The sequence below is a fragment of the Odocoileus virginianus genome, chromosome 34 (assembly GCF_023699985.2).
Source record: "Odocoileus virginianus isolate 20LAN1187 ecotype Illinois chromosome 34, Ovbor_1.2, whole genome shotgun sequence".
In the NCBI taxonomy this organism is placed as follows: domain Eukaryota; kingdom Metazoa; phylum Chordata; class Mammalia; order Artiodactyla; family Cervidae; genus Odocoileus; species Odocoileus virginianus.
In genome coordinates this window covers 13379912-13393210 of record NC_069707.1, presented here as the reverse complement: position 1 = coordinate 13393210, position 13299 = coordinate 13379912, and the positions used below count along the sequence as shown (strand labels likewise).

The 13299-nt window shown below is 38.2% G+C and overlaps 1 protein-coding gene and 1 non-coding gene across 5 annotated transcripts in view; both read right to left on the bottom strand.

Annotated features, from left to right (window-relative positions):
- The window catches only part of RGS17 (regulator of G protein signaling 17), a 105443-nt gene that overhangs the window by 45420 nt on the left and 46724 nt on the right, over positions 1–13299 (bottom strand). The window lies entirely within an intron of this gene.
- TRNAC-ACA (transfer RNA cysteine (anticodon ACA)) lies at positions 10749–10821 on the bottom strand. Its single transcript has one exon. It is a non-coding gene; the product is annotated as a tRNA-Cys (tRNA).

Genomic DNA, 13299 nt, shown 5'->3' with positions numbered 1-13299 from the left:
AAAAATGATAATCATGTGATGGGATGAAGGTGTCAGCTAATACTACTGAGGTAGTCATATTGCAATATATAAATGCATCTGATCAACACATTTTACACCTTAAATTAACATTGTTATATGTCAATTATATCTCAATTTAAAGAAAATCTTTACAGTTTGAATAATGAGTCAAACAAAACAATATAAAATTTAAAAGGATAAGTACAAGCATTTAAAAAAACTGCATATGATAAGGATGGGAGAAATATAGCTTAATAGGACCATACAAGGTAATTTATTGGACAATAAATTCATTATTCATCAACAATATGATATAAACAAAATCATTTAGAATGCATTAATAAGAATATGGTTTGTAATACAAACTGGTGATAGGTCTTCTCTGGGCTGGTTAAATTATTACGTTCAATTTTGGCCTCCACAACTTAAGAAGGGAAGTGGAATTTGCTCAGAAAATCAGGAAAGTTAAAAAAAAACAAACTTAAAAAAATCTCATGAGAATATTACACGTAGAACACAAGTGTTTAAAGAAGATTCAGATAATCAGAATCAATATTACCTAGTATTTGAAGTAACCTCCAGTAGAAGAAAATGTCCATCTGCTTGTAAGATCCCTAATGTTAGAAGATGGATTGATAAATAGAAGCAACCAAAAGAGACTTGCTTTCATAAATAGAAAGCCTATCTGATATTCAGGTAAGACCTTAATTTACCTGTGAGGTTAGTATCAAGTCAAGCTTTCTTAAACTTATTCAAGCTAAGGCTGGACATTCTGACAGAGGTTGATGTACAAGGGCCTTAAGTTTACATGGATGGTTAGACTGAGAAAACTGTTCTTAGTTCTAAAGTTGTTATTCTTAAAATGGGCTGCCCAAGCCAAGAACTGTCTTTAAAAATACAGTTGGGAGAGAGATGAAGAACTGTTTTTCTTTTAAATTTGTTCTCTTGTAGATAGCATTGTCAATTCTTGAGTACGCCCTGATATTATTCTTTATCATTTTTGCTTATATATTGTTTCCCAATTGAATGACAAAACTCTTATGGGGAAGGAGAGAAAAATATATTTAATATATATTGGTTTTCCTGAAATTTAGCAGTGTTTTCTGTTAAACAGAAAGATGCTCATGATACTGTATCAGCTATATCTCCATTAAAAACAGTGGATTTTTTACAATAAAAATACAATGCAATAAAGTAAAATAAAATAAAAATGTGTATTTTATCCTCTTAGAAACATTTGTATCTTATCTTTGGAACACGACTCAGGGATTGCAGCTCTGTCTCCTGCAGTGGGTTCTTTACTGTCTGACCCACCAGAGCAGCCCATATAAAACTTCAGTTCAGTTCAGTTCAGTTCAGTTCAGCTGCTCAGTCGTGTCCGACTCTTTGCGACCCCATGAACCACAGCACGCCAGGCCTACCTGTCCATCACCAGCTCCCAGAGTCCACCCAAACTTAGAAATATACAAATGACAATATCCTCCATCCCTCCTGCTAAGTTGCAGTCCAATATGGTGATTAAACCATCTTTGGAGTTGGGCTGTGTCCCCATCTTCCCTCTTGTCATCAACTGGATGCCCTTTGGATAGTTATTTAATCTCCTTGTGTCCAACATCCATATCTGAAGATATTTGTTGATAATTACAGAACATATCAGTATATCATTACTACTATAAGGGTTAAGTGGATTGAAAATTTAAAATACTTGGAAAAAAATCATTATACATACGTAAGTATTTAAGTACTTACTTAAGTACATTGTACTCAAGTACAAGGCTTGAGAGCATTGTGCATAATGTCAACACCAAGCTGGTGTGGTTAATATTTTCAGGCTACAGATGCTGAAGATTTCTATCACTTCCTTCCTACTGAGAGATCACTCCACTTTATACAGGGTGGATTGTACTGTTCTTGTGTCCATTGGCTAGACTCTTCCTAGATCAGAGATCTACACAAAAGCTTACTCAGGGAAGAAAGAAAACTAATGGTTTGAATTTTCACTTCACCACGAACACTGTAATTTTTATCACATGTAAATGAATTGAGTCTGAAGTGACTCATAGTATCCACAGTCAACTCCTTACCCCACAATCACACTTCATTATAATTGAAGCCATCTTGTCATGTTTAGTGAAAGCATTCAGTTTTGTCATATAGTTGTTGATTCAGTGTTGAGCCCCAAAAAGGTATTTGCTAAATAAGCCAGATTTGTGAGGCCCTTTTTAGCATGAGGGTGGACAGGAGGCAATTCACCATATTTATTGATATATTTTCCCTGTGAAGGAAAACAACCCACTCCTCAATTGAAAACTTCTGATAACTACCCTGCTTCAGCTAAGCCAGCACTTATCTATGTAATGGAGCAAGCTTTCAGTGCCACCTCCTGTTTCACAACTTATTCTTCTAAAAAGGGTGGTATCCAAAACAGCTTTTCCCCTTTTTTTGAGGTCGGGAGAGTTTTTGGTATGCTTTTTTCAAAACTCCCCATTTGGAAAAATCACGATTTTATGATTACATTAAACTATGAAACATTTAAGAAGTAAACTCTTCATGCATTCGGAGTGAATAACCACTGAGAACAGGATTTGGTCCACTCTTGGCAGTTAGAATCTGGTTCCATCAGTCAATCCATCCATTCGATTCCTTTTCCTTAGTAATATACGAAGCTTGCTAAAATGCCGCATTATGTTGAGTCAGCAATTCTCTCACGTTCATATTTTCATAGATATTTATAAATACATAAATATGTATCAAATCATATAAATCTATAAAAAGACTAGAAAATTTTTCCTCCTATGCTTTCCTCTACCATTAGAGACCCAGAACCTTGTCAGTCCCCTTCCTTTTTCAGCTCATGAGCATTTTTCAGACACATTGAAAAGCATTACTTGATGGAGCTATCTAAAACAACACCTTAGGCAGCTCAGCTGCTAATTTTTGTCCCCAAAAGATTCAATCATTTCCATCTGACAGAACACCACAATTTCTACTCTTGTGATCCTGCACTTCTATCAACTTCCTATTTTCTTCTTTTGACTATGATTTTTGGAGTATAGCATCTTTGGAGTAAGAGAGATCTAGACTGGAGTCGCAAAGAGCTGCCTTGTACTGGCTACATGGCATTAAGGTACTTAATCTCTGCCTGTTGGTAAAATGGAGTATACCCGCCTCACAGGTGGTGCAGTGGTAAAAAGTCTGCCTGCAATACAGGAGACGCAGATTCAATCCCTAGGTGGGGAAGATCCCCTGGAGGAGAAAATGATAACCCACTCTAGAATCCTTGCCTGGAAAATTCCATGGAGAGAGAAGCCTAGTGGGCTACAGTCTATGGGATCACAAAGAGTCAGACATGACTGAGCATACACAGACACACACACACACATATCTATAATTACAATAATAATAATTGCTCCACTTTTATTACCTTTAGACAAATTACTGTTCTCATATTTATTTATACAAAATACTATCCTATTTATACATATTTATATATACAAAATACTGTCCTATTTATTTATAAACATACTCCTGATGATTTCCTTCAAAATTGTATGATGGGTTTTTAAATGTAACTGCAAGGATGAGAGATTTACTTGGCAGTCGCCAAGGTTTTCATACAAAGAGTTAAAACTTGGGTGCTTGCCATTCAAAGTGTAGTCTATGGACCAGAAGCATCACACCCCCAGGGAGGTTTTTAGTAAAGAAGATTTCACGTCCCACATCAGACATGCTGGATCTGAGTTTGCATTTTAACAATACAAAACAATACGGAGATACAAATGATGGGTACTCTTAGAGCCTCGGAAGCACTGGTTCAGGCCACGCTAAGCTGTGAACTTGAAGCATCGTGGTTGTCGTGTAGAGGAAGTATATTCACGAGAGTCGGAAAGACATCGTGTGTTTGAGTGAAGCACCAGCTGGAAGGAAAGATCACCGAAGGCTTGTTCAATTGTTCCCTGTCAGGCTCATTCACTTGTTTTCCCCTCTCTAGGGCTTTCTTCCCAAAAGACCCGGATGCTGTCAAAGACTGAAGGCAGGAGGAGAAGGGGACGCCAGAGGATGAGACGGCTGGATGGCGTCACCGACTCAACTGGACATGAGTTTGAGCAAACTCTGGGAGATAGTGAAGGACAGAGAAGCCTGGTGTGCTGCAGTCCATGGGGTCACAGAGAGTCAGACGTGACTGAGCAACTGAACAACAGGCGCTTTCTGCTCAGTGTCACAAAGAACTGCGTGCCTTCCTCTTGGAGCTGTGACTTGTCTACAAGCCTGTTTATATAAGAACTGGACTCGGACACCCTAAAGGGTCTTACTTTTTTTGGTATCTCCAGAATCTGGTGGAGGCACTTCCTCCAGACACCTTTGCAGAACTTCCCAGCCTGTGGGAAGGTGCTGGGCACTGCTTCCACTTCTCTGACCTGTAATTCCATGTTGTTTTAGAGCTTTGCCATTTGAGAGCTTTTCTTACAAGACTGTGAGCTCTTTTAGGGCACAGTCTAGACCATTCACCTTGGTACTTTTGATACACATGAAGTAATACTCATGTGTCTCAATTAAGCTTCCACTAAGAACTGGTATTTTGCGAGCTGATGGAGGTCATAGAACCAACCTTCTATTTTACTCTCAGTGAAAGAGTTAACTTCATGGGGAGAAATTTCTCTCATAAAGTTTATCCCCTTTTTTTCCTTCTTCACATGTTGGTACCTGCTCATGTTTGTGTATTTTGGAATCTAATATAAGTGAAAGTATTAGTCACTCAGCTGTGTCTGACTTTTGGGACCCTGTGTACTGTAGCCCACCAGGCTTCTCTGTCCATGGGATTCTCCAGGGAAGAATACTGGAGTGGGTTGCCATTTCCTTCTCCAGGGGATCCTCCTTGACCCAGGGTTTGAACCCTGGTCTCTTGCATTGCAGGTAGGTTCTTGACTGTCTGAGCCGCCATGGAAGCCCATGGAAAATTTAGTTATTTGGATGCTAATATCATCAAAATGATATGTGGTAAAAGCACTGTGTTTTCCAGGAATTTCACCACACACAAAAGCTTGAGAACCGGTGAGGTCGTCAGTGTTTGTTAAATGAGTGAAACAGAGAAAGACAAGGCTCTTCTAGTGCAAGTGAGTAGGCAGATGCTCTAACAGAGGCCAGAGTTGCAGAATTAAAATGAATGGAAAGGTTATTCAATTACTGGGTAATTTCAGAAAGTCTAGAAGACCAATACAGACAAAGCAGCACTTTGAAAGTCCCAATTTTTACCTGACTCATTCAGGCTTTGCTTTAGTTTAAAACAGCAGCATTAGCTTAGGGTGAATGTTTTCAAAATGGGACCAAAAATACATCACAGTAAGAGCAATTCTGTCATAAACACTGCCTGGTGACAATGAGACTCCTTAACATGGCCTATTACTGTCACTGTGCCATTCGAGAAAACGCCAGTGATTAATATGGAGTCATAATGTATTTACTTAGGAAAGAACTGATAGCTCTTTCATCTTTGTGACATATTCATTTTGAGATTCATCAAACTGCTTTTCAAAGAGCAGACATGCCCATTATTTCAATTCACATAAAGAAGATAAGCAAGTTCACATGAGGAAAGGGAAAAAAGACTGAAAATGTGAAAAGGAAAAAGAATGCAGTAGAGGAAACAAAATCACAACATTTGGGAAAAGGGTGTGCCAGAGCCAGTGTCTCCAAGTAGAAATTATTCATATAATTATTTAAGATGCTTACACAAGCAGGGATAATTACTATGGAAATTCAACATAGGGTACTGTTTATATAAACATGTTAAACGAGAATAGAGATTAATACCATGTGGAAGCATTACCCAAAAGGATCTAAAACATACAAAATATATTCCATTTATGTTTGTGTTTCATGTCATATCTCTGTATGCTATTCAAATTCTTTTCCACAACTAAGCCAACTGGGTTCCCTCTGATTCTCTCTTGCATTTTGTAACACACCCATATGGAACAATAGTCAACTCATACATACTCAGCATATGAGATAGTATACTATCTGTTCTTCCAGAAGTTACTTTCTGTATATTTTGCCTTATATTCATAAAATCTAAAAAAGAACTTTTAAAGATATAATCAGGTAAGCAGTAAACTTGCTCAAAAGCCCGTGTTCTACTCAAGGTGAAAATTTGTCAAAGAGAGTGATTTGTGGTCATCATTCCCTTCAGTACATTTGCTTAGTCGCTAAATCATATCTGACTCTTTGTGACCCCATAGGCTACAGCATGCCAGACTTCCCCATCCTTCACTATCTCTTGGAGTTTGTTCAAACCCATGTCCATTGAGTCGGTGATGCCATCCAACCATCTCATCCTCTGTCGGTCCCTTCTCCTGCCCTCAGTCTTTCTGAGCATCAGGGAATCTTCCAGTGAGTCAGCTCTGCATCAGGTGGCCAAAGGAATGGAGCTTCAGCATCAATCCTTTCAATGAATATTCAGGGTTGATTTCCTTCAGGATTGACTGGTTTGATCTCCTTGCAGTCCAAGGGACTCTCAGCACATCGAATCTATTTAATCAAAATAATGACTTCCCTTTACTCTGTCTTTAATATAAGTAATTTCAGCAAACGGATGCCTATTATAAAGTTCATTTCAGTTCAGTCTTCTTTTTTTTAAATAAGAACACTGACCTCCAGGAAGTACACGAGTGATGGAATCAATTCAATCAGCTCTCTCCAGTTACACAGCAAAACATTTTTACTCATTGCAGGAAGAGTGGGCAGCAGCTATTAGAAAGGCTGATTACAAGGATGAGGCTCTACTCAGGAGCCTCTGACCTGGCTACTCCCAGGTGCCCACCAAGGACCCTCCGAGATACAGAAAAGACACAAGAAATAACAGGTTTTATTTTGGCGGGGGGTGGGGAGGTGAAGAACCATAATTATTCTTCACCCTCGTATATCCATGGGAGAGCACTGGTAATAAGAGAAACTGTTAATTTAATTTTGAACGAAGACTAAATCTGGGGTGAAAAGTGAACACTGGCAGTAATATCCCGAACAAATCAGGGTCAGGTCTAAATGGGCAATGATAAATGATATTAACTTCAAAGTTCTAGAGTTATTATGAAGATATTTAATGCTCTCTATATACAAATATATACATAGACAGTATATATACATAGATGCATATATATACATATGTATATAATAAGTATTTTAATATGTACATCAAGATATATATGCATATAAGTATATAACATTGGTTGTTCAGTCACTAAGTCGTGTCTGATTCTTTGCAACACCCCTGGACTACAGCATGCCATGTTTCCTTGTCCTTCACTATCTCCCCAAGTTTGCTCAAACTCATGTCCATTGAGTTAGTGATGCCATCCAGTCATCTCATCCTCTGTTGCCCACTTCTCCTCCTGCCTTCAACCTTTCCCAGCATCAGGGTCTTTTCCAATGAGTTGGCTGTTTGCATCAGCTGGCAAAGTACTTTCAGCTTCAGCCTCAGTCCTTCCAGTGAATATTCAGGGTTCATTTCCTGTAGGATTGACTGGTTTGATCTCCTTGTAGTCCAAAGGACTCTCAAGAGTCTTCTCCAGCACCACAATTTGAAAGCCTCAATTCTTAGGCACTCCGTCTTCTCTATGGTATAACTCTCACATCTGTATATGACTACTGGAAAAACCATAGCTTTTACTATATGGATCTTTGTCAGCAAAGTGATATCTCTGCTTTTTAATATACTGTCTAGGTTTATCATAGCTTTCCTTCACATACACACACACACACACACACACACACACACACACACACACAGACATATACAGAGAGATAAATACAGTAGTAAGCAGTCAATTACCATTAGCTAGTTACACTGCCACCATAATTAGCACTTTATTGGTGACACTTTCCTAGCTTGCTAATCCTCTGGTTTAGAAGAGGGACTCTCGGGACTTCCCTGGTGGTCGAGTGGTAAAGAATCTGCCTTGCAATGCGGAGGACATGGGTTCCATCCTGGTTGGGGAACTGTGATTCCACATGCGGTGGAGCAACTAAGCCTGCATGCCACAACTAAGACCTGACATAATCAAAGAAAAATATATTAAAAAAGAAAAAGAGTGACTCTTATATCATTGAAGGTAAAGAACCAGGGTGTTTTTTGCTGTTGTTGTTTTGTTACTCTGTTTTTAAATTTTCAAATCAGTCTTATAGCAATACTTTGGTCAAATATGATAAAAAATAAATAATAAAATGAGAAAATAATGTACAAGCCCCAATTAGTCTTTGCTTAGATTTGTGTGTGCGTTAGTTTCTCAGTCGTGTCTGACTCTTTGTGACCCCCATGGACTATAGCCCACCAGGCTCCTCTGTCCTTGGGATTTTTCAGGCAAGAATACTGGGGTGGGTTGCCATTTCCTTCTCCAGGGGATCGTCCCAACCCAGGGATCGAACCCAGGTTTTCTGCTTTGCAGGCAGATTCTTTACCATCTGAGCCACCAGGGAAGCCCAACTATTAGATTTAATAGATATAAACTCACTCTGTTAAATTGCTGTAAACATTTCTAAATGCTTCCTTTCCATTCCATCAGTTACTTTGTTGGGAACCAATAAGAAATGTTTTGCAAATCAGCACATGGATTGCACATTGCCACACATTGGGTAGCAATGTTCTAACACTTACTGTCTGTACCAGATGTCAAAACTAGCTTTGTTGCAGGAAGACATTGGGCAAATGATGGCTATCGAGCAGTGAGGGTTGCCCTGTTGGCTCATGGGTGTCCTTTGTGCTGATTGACTGATGATAGAATGTACTGAAGTAGTTCACTTATCTTCGCTAAGGATGATACCCAGATCTTGCTGGGAAAGACTGAGGGCAGCAGGAGAAGTGGGTGACAGAGGATGAGATGGTTGGATGGCATCACCAACTCAATGGACAGGAGTTTGAGCAAACTCTGGGAGATGGTGAAAGACAGGGAAGCCTGGCGTGCTGCAGTCCATGGGGCTGCCAAGAGTTGGGCACGACTTAGTGAATAAAGAACACAACAAGGTAAGATGGAAGTGAAACTCAGATATACCTCAAGAGGTGTGTTAGAATTCAGATGTATTTTGTGATAAGTGTATTAACATAAGTGTTTCATGTCATTCTTGAGATATACAAAGAAGGAATTTTTTTTCAGCATTTAGAACATTTTTGAGGACAAAATGAACTCTGCTATCTTCAAGAAAAGAGCTGCCTCTATGTATAAGACAAATTTACACAATTTCTTGTTTCCAAAACTGATAGTGTTTTCTATATAATTGTTACTGTATAGCAATTTACTCCTGTCTGTTCAATGACACACAGCTCGAACAGCCAAAAGTCAGCAGAGTTCTGCTGCTTGCAAGTCAGCAATTCTGAGTTTTAACACACAGACCAAATTAATTCAACATGAGTGGCATTTCTACTAATAATACATCCCTTTCACTGTGTTTGGCTCTGTACCCTTTTTTTCAACTAGTCACATAAAATGTGTTAAAAACACTACTCACTTTCAACAGCTTCTGCACAACAAAACTCCCTGTTAAAGCAGAATGGATGTCAGAAATACTTGAAGCTCTCTAGTAACCATATTGAATTGACTGTGGAGTAGAATGAAAAAAAAAAATCTCCCTAATTCTGTAATTGGGAGGAAAAAGGCTGCCTTCCTGGTTGCCAGGTATATAGATGTTATAAACAGGATGTGCTTGATTAGAAACTTCTCCTGTGGCTTAGTTAATTGGATATGTGATCAATCTTTGGTCTCCTCATTAATTGCATTGGCAGAACTTTAAAAAGGATTTCTGTACAGGCAGTCATCTATGGTTTATATCAAAGATAGATTTTATTGATTACCTTTCCTATGGAAACCTCAGGTTGGGAAAGGAACTAAGATCCATTCTTTGAACTTTTCTTTTGGAGTATACTATTAAGAGACAGAAAGGGCTTCCCTGGTGGCGCTAGTGGTAAAGAACCCACCTGCCAATGCAGGAGACATAAGAGATATGGGCTCCATCCCTGGCTTGGGAAGATCACCTGGAGGAGGCAGGGCAACCCATTCCAGTATGCTTACCTGGAGAATCCCATGGACAGAGAAGCCTGGTGCGCTACAGTCCACAGGGTTGCCAAGAGCCAGACAGGACTGAAGTGACTTAGCACACAGGCATATTAAGAGAAAAAGGCTTGGCAAGGCAGAGATCATCACCTGTTCCCCTGTTAGTGCAATTCAGCATAAAACCACGAGCTGCCCTCCCTGGATGCTGATCAGAATAAAGAACAAAACTGGGCTGATTATTTAAACTAGATGAATTTACAAAATGATGAGTAAGTAACAACATAAAGAAACACATCTATACATTTCATTCTGTGTTGTACTTGAAATGACTTACACGGATCAAATTAGGTGACCTAGCTTTAAGTAAGCTGAAAATAATTTGATTTGTTATTTTGTAAAGTCCATTCTTATTTTCATTCACAGGTAAACCTAGTTCAACACTGATCTCATGTACAGAGGAAAAAAAAAAGAAATTTAGTATAAAGCAAAAATGAAAAGGATGCTTTCAAATAGTATTAGAAGTTAATTACCATTTAGAAAGAGATGAAATTAATTAAGAGGTTTACATGAAGTGAAAGTGAAGTGAAGTCGCTCAGTTGTGTCTGACTCTTTGTGACCCCATGGACTGTAGCCTACCAGGCTCTTCCATCCATGGGATTTTCCAGGCAAGAGTACTGGAGTGGGTTGCCATTTCCTTCTCCAGAGGATCTCCCCAACCCAGGGATCGAACCTGGGTCTCCTGCATTGTAGGCAGACGCTTTACCCTCTGAGCCACTAGGGAAGTCCAGGAGGTTTACGTATGGGGTCACGAAAGAGTAGGACATGACTTAGTGACTAACAACTATATAGACCACTGTGTTAGCTGGGTACCCAGGCGAACTTTGTTGGACCTACGAACAAGTGGGAGTTACAAACACACTCTTGGGATGAAATTTGTTTGTATGTAGGGAAATTAGTGTGAGTGAAATTAGTGAAAGTGTTAGTTGCTCAATCATGTCTGACTTTTGCGACCCCACTGCCCACCAGGCTCCTCTGTCCATGAAATTCACCAGGCAAGAATACTGGGGTGAGTTGCCATTTCCCACTCTGGGGGATCTTCCCAACCCAGGGATCAAACCTGCCTTCTGTAATTTTGAGTTGAGGTGTTTCCAACAGGAGCAACGAAAGCTGTTAAATTTCACCTATACACTGCTTTAGTTGCATTATAAAAATTATGCTTTTATTTCCATTTAGCTCCAAACATTTCCTACTTCTCTTGTGGTTTTTTTGACCCATAGTTTGTTTAGAAGTATATTAATTACTAAGTATTTGAATATTTTTCAGATATTTCTCTTTTGTTAATTTCTAATTTAATTCCATTTTGTACTGAGAACATTTTGTGTATATTTTAAAATTTTACTTTAATTTTTAAATTTAATAACTACTTATGGTTCAGTAAACTCTCCATCGTAAAGACTTCATGTATACTTGAAAAGAATATGTATTGTGCTACACTTGAATGTAGTGCTTGTAAATTTCAACTGTTTGACAGTGCCATAGAGTCTTTTATATCCTTTCCAATTTTCTATTTGTTCCACCAATTACTTACAGAAGACTGATGAAACCTCCAATTATTATTGCCAGTTTTTTCTTTCTCCTGTCAGTTCTATTAGCTTCTGTTTAGTATTGCGAAGTTTTCTTATGGTGGCTATACAATTTATCATTGTTATTTCTTCTTGATGAAATGTCCCTTTTTATTTCCAATTATACTCTTTATTCTAAAGCCTAGGTCTCTGATAGTAACATAGATTTCTTATAGTTACTTATTTGATAATATATCTTTGTCTATCCTTTTACTCTTCATCTATTTGTACCTTTAAATTTAAGGTGAGAGTTTTGTGGTAATATATATAGCTGAGTCTTACTTTTTTATGCAACCTGAGGATATCTTGTAAGTGGGATGTTTAGACCATTAATATTTAAAATAATTATTGACATGGTTAGTTTTAAATCTGTCATATTGCTCTGTTTTCTGTCTCATCTCTTCTTTCTCCTTTTTCTCCCTTGGGTATATGTCCCTTTCATATGCCTCCATTCTTTGTGTTATTATTGTTAGTTTTTACATATGTTTTAAACCCCATAATACACTGCTAGTATTGTTGCTTCAACCAATCAAAAAACATTTAAAGGAAGTAAAAAATAAGAAAAAAAGTATTTCATATCCACACACATATTCACCATGTCTGGCCAACTCCACTTCATTCTGGCTGAATGACTGTCTTTAACATTCATCTAGCACACTTTTGTATGGCACATGTTTTCTTAGCTATTGATTATCAGATTGAATTTTAATTTAGATGTCAATCTTGGGAGATAGTTGGGGAGTGTAAAAATTCTAGGTTGACTTTCTTTCGGTATTTTAAAATGTCATTCTATTATCTTCTGACTTGAATAAGGTTTGAAAAAAGTCTGAAGTCACACTTATCTCTGTTTCTCTGTATACGGTGTGAGTGTATGTGTGTGTGTCCTGGCAGCTGTTGTGTGTGTGTGCTAAGCCACTTCAGTTGTGTCCAACTCTTTGGGACCCTAAGGGCTGTACCCCACCAGGGTTCCTCTGTCCATGGGATTCTCCAGGCAAGAATACTGGAGTGGGTTGCCAGGCCCTCCTCCAGGGGATCTTCCCGACCTAGGGATCAAAAAATGTACCTCTTGCGTCTCCTGTATTGGCAGGTGGGTTCTTTACCACTAGCACCACCTGGGAAGCTACTGTTAGGAGATCTATTTATTACTAGCTTTCATATTATTATGTCTGTTAGTGTGGTTTATTTGGCTTGAGGTTCACTGAATTTTTTCTGTGAATTTATACAAATTTATAAATTTGGAACCTTTTAGTTATTGTTTCTTCAAATATTTTTTGTGCACTGTCTCTTCCAAACTCTGGAACTCCAGTTACATATATATATTACATAGTTTGGCATGGAGGTCTGTTCCTTTTTATTTACTATATGGGAGACACTGTATTTTTCATCTGTGAGTTCCATTTTGTGTTTTTTTTTTTTTCTATCTCCACTTCTCATTATGTTCATGTTTTCCTTTAATTATTCTGAATACAACAAAATAGCTATTGTTCATGTTTTCCTTTAATTATTCTGAATACAACAAAATAGCTATCTTAACATTTTATACTAGTTCTATCATCTATGCCCTTTTAAAATCCCGATTCTGATAGCTCTGATATTTCTCTGGGTTATGAGTCATGTCTCATTGTGTCTTTGCGCAT